We start from the raw sequence: 8,838 nt of genomic DNA on the forward strand, positions 1-8,838 counted from the left end.
GTAGGGTGTTTTAAATCGTTCCAATATGGTTTCATGAATGCTATGTGATTTTACTATTGTTAAAAATCAATCTCCAAGAATTTTTTTAACTCTTAGCTTCCATAATAAATTTGGAGAGAAGTTGGAGAATTACTAAATTCCCTCTACAACTAGCACATGACCTGTTTAATGTTTGGCAAATCATTTTTTCTAGCTTAGTTTGTGACTAGCAATATAGATTTTGTCTTCAGGAACTTCGGAGTTTAAATTTGATGCCTGCCGTGGATATTTTTGGTAGTTATAAGATTAAATTACAATTAACATTTGAAACTTATATATCACTTGCAGTGCCAGCGAATTTTGCAAGGCAATTGTTTTGACCACTGCATAGTTCTAATACCATAAGATACTTAGAAGTTACTTCAAATTGATAAAATTGCACTCATTAAGCATAGATGGGAATCAATTGTCAATACTTGTACCAGGTGCTAGCTTGTGGTTGGCTTCAAATCATAATTTCTTCTTTTCACATCAATCGAAACTCGAGTTTCTACTTGTTGACGTGTATTTTGTACACAATCGAACACAGAATAAAATACCTAAAGGTACCTTATCCTCTCTTGAGTAAAGCCTCTGATTGCTGAAGATATCGTGAAAAAGGATCAATCAGGATGACTCCAAGGTTCTTCGATGTAGGATCTCTACGTGTGGATAAGCTCTCTGTGGTATGATGTGATTTGCTGGAATCACAAGGGGACTTACACTTGATGCCTGAACTTCTGATTTGCTTTGAATATTGTTGGAACACAGGTTCTTACTAGCTTTGATTTGAAAAAAGGAAAAAAGATGAGGGTGAGGAAAAGATCTAATCCTAACACTAAGAATGTAAGAGCAATGAATGATCTTTGATGAAATTCTAACTAAGTCTTGTTTTGACATCCCAGGACCATCTCCACAAGGTTAGTGCGATCTTCGAAGGAAAACTTTATGATGTTCAAATCATCACTGTAGGCATAGACACCATCAAGTTGATGCATATCAATGAAGAAGCAACAATTGAAGTTAAGCTTAAGCTGAATGATTCCAATTGACTACGCAAGGCAAGTCTGCAATCAACAAACTGCTAGTAGTATGGTTATACGAATTTCACCATCAATCAAGCACATTTCTTCCACTCATCTAATAACATGAAATCAAATATGAGAAGTATAAAGACCATGCAAATTGTCGAATCGACCCATAAATTTCACCATTTCTTCAATGAAGTTACAAGTCTTTTACAACAACATCTTGGCAACAATCTTTGCCTTCTCTCTCTACTCTACTTTAATTGCTATTCTATCAACTAGCTAATCACCTTCTAATTACTCTCTATCTATCTTCTAACTGCTTCCAACTATATCTCTTATCTATCTAATGCCTTTACAAAATGAAGAGTCGAGGTTTATATAGTGCCCATAATACAATTCGATGGCTGAGATCAATTCGAGATCAATGGCCAAGATTTTACAATGAAAACCCTAATTAGGGTTTGTTACAACCATTACATAACATTTAATGCTCGACCAATGAAATAATTGTATTGCTTGGACACATGTCCTCTCTAGAAAAATCGACCAATGGATAGCCGGGGTAGGTACATCGGAGTTTGTGCCACCTTCCATGAGTTAGGTACATTGAATCTGGACATGCTGAGGTGGACCACACTGACTGGAGAAGTGATGACTAGGATGCCACCTTGTCTGACACTTGTAACTTGGTAAATATTCAACTTGATGTTGTTGAGAAGCTAACTTTAATTAATTCATCTGGAACTATCTGCTTCTTCAACAAACCCTTGTTCTAACTTCTTGTGTCCTTGATGTGCAAGATGATTGATGTACCTCGCCTTGGAATACTGGATTGGAGAAGACGCCCTTGATGGCGTTAGTCCAAAGAAGGTCGTCCTTGTCGATGCTAGGCTGGAGGAGGTCGCTCTTGATGATGTTGCTTGATCGTCCTTGATGAGAACCTGCCGACTTGTAGATCCTCCGGGCTTTGGAGTCGCCATCTTGATACCTACACAACATTTCAAAATTAGTAATATATCTTGAAATCTAAAAATTAAACTTTAAAAGGAAGATTCAAGATTTTAATTAGGAAACTTCATGATAAATCTTGAGTTATCATTTCCTAATTAACTACGCAATTTTCAAAACTTGAAGTTCAAAATTCAAAATTTCAACATTGGGACTAGGATGATCTCGCCATACCTCCACTTGAGAATTAACTCTAAAAAATGATGCAAAAAATAAGGTGAATTTGCTAGGCAAAAATGTAGATCAAGACTCCTTTTAGCAAAATGCGCCTCCCCTTTAGTCCTCACGTGCATCAACTCCACCACCTTTAGTCTTCAACGCCTTGAGGAAAATTCGCTCCACCTCTAGCTTCCAACAAAGTTCACTCCAACTAGACCAGATTTCGCACTCCTCCTTGCTTCTCCAAATCGCACTTGATACAATGAATGAATGATTGATTAAAATCGCTCAACACACCCCCATTATATAGGCGCTCACCACTTCACTTTCCCATAGGCCGACTTGGTGAAAATAGGCCAAAATAAACAAAAAAATTAATAAAGGGAGAAGGCCGACTTAATTAAGCAATGAAAATGATACCTCAAGCGCTTCTCCTTTTAATTTTAATTTAATAATAATTAATTTCAAATGCCTCAATTAATTAAAAAAACGATTTTCCAAGGCTTAAAATTAATTATTAAATGCTATGCGTTTTTCATTAAATGCCAATTCAATTAAAAAATTTAAAATATTTAGAAGCTTTTAGCGAACTTGGCATCTAGTGCGATTTGCTAAAATAAGGCAAAAAATAATGAATGTTGATAACTTCGCTCTGGTCCCTTGGAGAGGGACAGGAGCGCCTTTTGCATCCATTGCGCAAATTCTTGATCATATCAACCTCAAGGCATTTTAAACATCATTTCAAATTCGCGCCTTGGCTTAGATTCGTCCAAACTTGGCGAGAAGGACTAGATATTAGGTTTTTCGCCCTGGTCCCTTGGAGAGGGACAGGAGCGATTTTGCAAATCCAAGCTTATCCGTCCTTTGTTAGCCTTCCAAATTATATTCAATGGATAAATCATGTTTTCCTTGGTCTCTTCAAATCATAAAATTGTCTTGATCCTGCAAGAACAGTGCAAATTTGAAATTCAAGCTCCGGTCCTTCAGTGAGGGACAGGAGCGAATTTTGTCTTCTAGGCCAAAATGCTTCACTTTTCACCATGAAATGACTTGGCTAAGGAAGATATCATCTTGTTACACGCCATGAATAAGAGTTCAAGTCTAAGAAAGGTCTAAAAATGTGTATATAAAGAAAATCACTCTAGTCCCTTAGTGAGGGACAGGAGCGCTTTTACCTTTGTAGACAAAAACTCCATCATTTCATTGTCTTTGATCAAGTCTAGATGCTCTATCATGCTCATTTCGTCCTTCACCATGCCTTTGATGTTTCAATCTGACCAAACAAGGCTAGGAATGACTCAAATAAGCCCCTTTCGCCCTGGTCCCTTGGTGAGGGACAGGAGCGCTTTGCCTTGGTCCCTTGGAGAGGGACAGGAGCGAAATTCGCTCTGGATCCTCAGTGAAGGACAGGAGCGAAATTTGACTTTTGAAACTCTCTATCAGGATAATTTTTATGGAATATAACATTTAAGTGACATTTCCTTCTATCTTTCTTCTTTCTTATACTTTAAGTTATATTCCATATATACTTTCAGGATGTTTGAGAGTGGTTTCAGACCTCTAGGAGTTATATTGCAAAATCTAGTTTTTTGAGGTTTTTCAGTTTCTAGACTTAGTCAAATTTCAGGATCAGGACTTTTAGACTTAGCCAAATTTTCAGGATCAGGACTTTCAGACTTAGCCAAATTCTCAGGATCAAGACTTTTAGACTTAGCCAAATTTTCAGGATCAGGACTTCACTCTAGCAGGACCTGCTATCCTATTGATCTCCCCGACAGCACTCAAAAATGCAAAAGCCAACTAACAAAACCCTAAAAGACCCAAAAAAAAAAAAAACCCTAAAAAGCAAAAAACAGTGGTCCCCCATTTGCAATGGGGCGATGTGTGAAAACGTCACAACACTACTCTAACTCAATATCTCAAACCGAATAATGAAAGTGAAATTGTTTGATTCTATTTGAATTTTCAAGTGACACATAAGGTTGGCCACCAAATACCATCCACCACTTAAATTTTGCAATATTTTTGTCAAAGTAAAATATACTTTGTTATCGTTCTTGACAAAAGATCCTGATGTACTTGGTACAAATATTAAACCTTTCAATCATTTGCAGTTCAAGTTTTGTTGCTTATGCTTTCAAATATTTTCACTGAGACGTAGCAGTCCCAATCTGAGTGTTGTGACTAAATAGGTAGCAATGATGCTGCAGAACTACATATTCATATTTGGTAACTCTGTTGATTGGAGGCATTGACAAGCTTAAACTCTAGGCAAACCAAAAAATATATTTGTAATGTCTAATGTGTATTTTCAATAGTCAGCACAATATGAATATAATTATTCCCTTTTTTTTTTTGGTTTATTTGGTTTTGGGGTTTCTTGCTCAATTGTCATGTTGGTACACAGTTTTACAGCTGTTATTTTACACCGATTTTTATTAGAACCTCACTAATATAAAGTATCAGTATTTTATGTAGTTACCATAAACTCATGAAAATAGGCAAGGCACATCTCTAATCAATGAATCATTTATCCCAAGTTCTGAACATTATTCAATATTAAGTACTCTCATTCATCAAGGCTAAGGCTTCATTTAAGCTCCTCCCTAAGAATAGTCAATGACAGATTCTTCATGTATGCAGCTCCTTGGAATCTGTTACTTTTACTCACATTCCTAGGGAGTGGAATAGTGTTGCAGATTGTCTGGTCAAATGGGCTTCGGATCAAATGCAGGATTGGAATATTGTGGATACGGGTACTCTCATTCATCAAGGCTAAGGCTTCATTTAAGCTCCTCCCTAAGAATAGTCAATGACAGATTCTTCATGTATGCAGCTCCTTGGAATCTGTTACTTTTACTCACATTCCTAGGGAGTGGAATAGTGTTGCAGATTGTCTGGTCAAATGGGCTTCGGATCAAATGCAGGATTGGAATATTGTGGATACGGGGCAATTACTTCCTGATATGCTCCATATGTTGGATCAACTAGTGGCTAGGGACAAGATTTTGTAGTGCTCTCTCTACTGGGAACTCTATTATTTTGTTTCTCTTTTGTGTTTGAATAAATTTTTACCCCTCTTTAGACAGAAGAACAAACTAGCTTTTTATGGACTTATCATCCTTCATGATCTAGTAATCTCATGGGAATTAGTTCAATACATAGAACAAAAAATTCAAGATGCCCTCACTCTAACTTGGATTTTTAATAAAAGGGTATGATAGGATCATTTGGCTATTTATCGCTAAGATGCTTAGCTTGCTTGGTTTTGGTTTAAAACTGATTCACCACAATGAAATATTCTCAAATCTCACAGCCAAATTATTTGTGAATAGATTACTTGGCCAACCCTTGATACAGAATGCTCCATTAGACAAGGTTGCTCACTTCCTCCTTTTCTTTATGTTCCTGTTGCTCAGATGTTGGTTACTTATTTGAGAAGATTAGAGATACTAGTCTAGTCAATTCTGATGGTTACATATTTGAGTCTAATCTAGAAATTGGCCTAATTTGAAATGCCCATGGATCAAATCCTCACTTGTTTGTGAATAATTTACTTGCCCAACCCTTGATTTGCATTGCTCCATTAGTCAAGGTTGCTTGCTCACTCCTTTTTTTTGTGTCCCTGTTGCTCATATGTTAGTTACATACTTTAAGAAGATTACATGTACAAGTCTAGTCATAGGAATAGACCTTGTTCAAAATGCCCATGTAATAAAATCTCACTTTGTTGACAATAGAATACCCTTAAAAAACTCATAGAGTGTCTAAATACCCTTCAAATCTTGGATCTTTTTACTCCAAACCAAGGATGAAAAAATCATTAAAAATGGCCTAAATCGCGATTTTTCGTGAGTCATTCACACATGCGATTTAATCGTCGTTTAAATCGCGGAAGATTTTTCCTTAAAAAATCATGATTCTCAGACACCAAAAACCGCGATAAAATCGTGACTAAAATGTAGAATATCGCAGTTTAAAAAAGCGATGAAAAAAAGAGGTCGCAACCCTAAAATGTAATAAAAAGGTCGCGCAAAAATTTAAAAAGTGATTTCGGCTTGGTCAAAACGCACGACTACAGCTTCCCTCCCCTTTGACGGCCAATGTCTGATGACATTCAACGTTGTTCTAGTCTTCCAGACTTCTTGGTTTCCCTCTCTTTTTCCTCTCTGTGATTTGCCATCAACATCTTGGGTTATGTCTCACTCTGCAAACAAAAGATAAAATTTAAAACATTAAGAATGTCTACTCACTTTCAATTATGTCATAACAATAATCTTGTTTGCAGATCTCTGCATCCACTTTCGACTATGTCATAACAATAATCTTGTTTACAGATCTCTGCATCCCCAGGCTCTTTTAAGAAATTATATATTTACAAATGTTCGATAAATTTTGGCCAAAAGATTTATTGCCGATTAAGAGTTTTTCATCTTTGCTCCAAACAACTTTGAATTGGTTATGCAAAAAAAAAAATTGAGTATTATCCAACGCAAGCCAAAACCTAGTCAGGCCATTGTTGTTCCAAAACAAACTAAGCATGGTTGTATCATAGGATAACTTGGAATCCCTTTTGGTATTCATGTCAACTCGGTGACATATGGAAATGGTTCATGATCAAATTTCAAAACAAATGGACAGCTTTGGAATTAAATTCCTATCCCTTACTGATGTAGTCAAGACTGGAGAGTCTTATCAAATACTCAATCTTGAAGCTTAACATATCATCCTAACCACATAAACACATTTGAAACAAAGCTTGAAACACATGTTTATTACAAAATCTTTCAAAAAAAAATTATATATATGGAGGATTAGAACAAGAGAGAAAATTTAAAAATTTACAATGCTTCTAGGAACTTCATGTCTACAAGTCTTTGGATCTTTATGCCTTGACACCTTCTTGGCTTCACTCCTTTTAAAATTTGATATTTTTTCTATCATATAGCCGTCATGGCTGACTTTAACATCTCCAACACACCTGCAAAACTCTTCTTTCTCTTCTATCTTTCTCCTTTTGGCAAGTTAATTGCCTACACTCTTCCTTAAGCAATTCCTTGAGGCAACCTGCAAGTTCTTTCTCCAACCTTGCTCCTATTGATTGCTGCTTATAAACACCATTGAAGGCTACATTATATAGAGATTAGAACCCTAGTGAGAAGTCACAAAGAAGCACCCAAATCTTCCCTTTCATTTTCCTCCAATTGTCTTCTGAAATTCTTTTGTATTTGTTTGAAATTCTTAATTAAATGATTCCAAAACATTGCTAAACTATATCCAACAACTTCTTGTTGTAAGTGCCTTTGAAAAATGAATCAAATAAGAACCAAGTCATGTTCTTTGGGATATTGAAGTGTCATTCATTATTTTCTCAAAATCATTAGCTTTTCCCTCAATTTAGGTACCCAAATTTGGAAGAATACGACAAGAATGAAATGCCAAAGGTTAAATTCTTTCTGAAAACTTTCATGGGCATATAAACTGAGAATATGAATTGATTTTCCACTTACAAATTTGATAATATTCCAATGAATCCCTTCAACCCTTTAAACTTTGAATTAGTTTAATATAATACTCTTAAAACCTTATTAATCACCGTGTTTGTCTCTGATATTTGAAATGGAAGCCAAGTCCTGATAGCATAAATATTTTATCCTTTCAAAACTCCAAAATATGCTCATGAAGCTCCAACCTACACCAAAAATGCAAAAAAAAATGAACATGAAAAAGAAAATATATTTTTGGTGATGCGGGATTGCCTGTGAACCCAAATCCTGCATTACTTACCAACAAGATACAAGTTGCCAACCAAGTCATTATAGCCAATTCATATTGTGTGCCCTATGGATCTATTAAAATAGACTTAGCGAAAAGATCCCACATCTCCTCTGGGCTAAGTGGGATGGAGACTTCCTATTTGAGCAGATGTTAAAGCCACCCTTATAGAAAGTTTGGCTTACTAATACCAATTTCCTTAGCTCTTCAAGTTGTGTTTTAGAAGGGTGATAGAACATAGACTCCATTTTGTTAGGTACCTTGGAGTTGCTATTGATTGTGCATATCATTAGGTTATGTGTAACTTGCATGTTAAACTTAAACCTTAAGGATTGGCCAGCCCTTGTGTAACTTGTCGATTATGATCCATTGCAATCCAGCTACATATCCATTCACTCATTATTTAATATGATATGTTTTTGGTGGTCACTTGACACCACCACGTTTGTATGCACTTCTTATGCTTTTGGAAGTTATTATTTATTCGATTATGGATGTAATTTATCTCACAAAGATAGGATATATGAGATTGAAATTGCTAAACTCAGCAATAGAGTGTATCTAGGGAAGGCAATATCAATAAATGTTTTCCTCTTCATTTGTAAGCTTTCATAAGTTCTCTTGAATGCATATCCCTCTACACTCACCAGTATTTAAATGTTCTATCATTTCAGGTGCTGATGTCTGTCATGGTATGTATCTAGGCAGATCTAGGTAAAGCTTGGCCACAGTATATGTCTCTAAACAGATCTAAGGATGTTTGGCCACAGGTTGTCTCTAGCACTGTTACCAGATCCAGCTGGATCTGAATTTTTTGACCAACCAGATTTGTTTGATTTGTTCCAAA

This window comes from Cryptomeria japonica, chromosome 2 (assembly GCF_030272615.1).
Source record: "Cryptomeria japonica chromosome 2, Sugi_1.0, whole genome shotgun sequence".
NCBI lineage: Eukaryota > Viridiplantae > Streptophyta > Pinopsida > Cupressales > Cupressaceae > Cryptomeria > Cryptomeria japonica.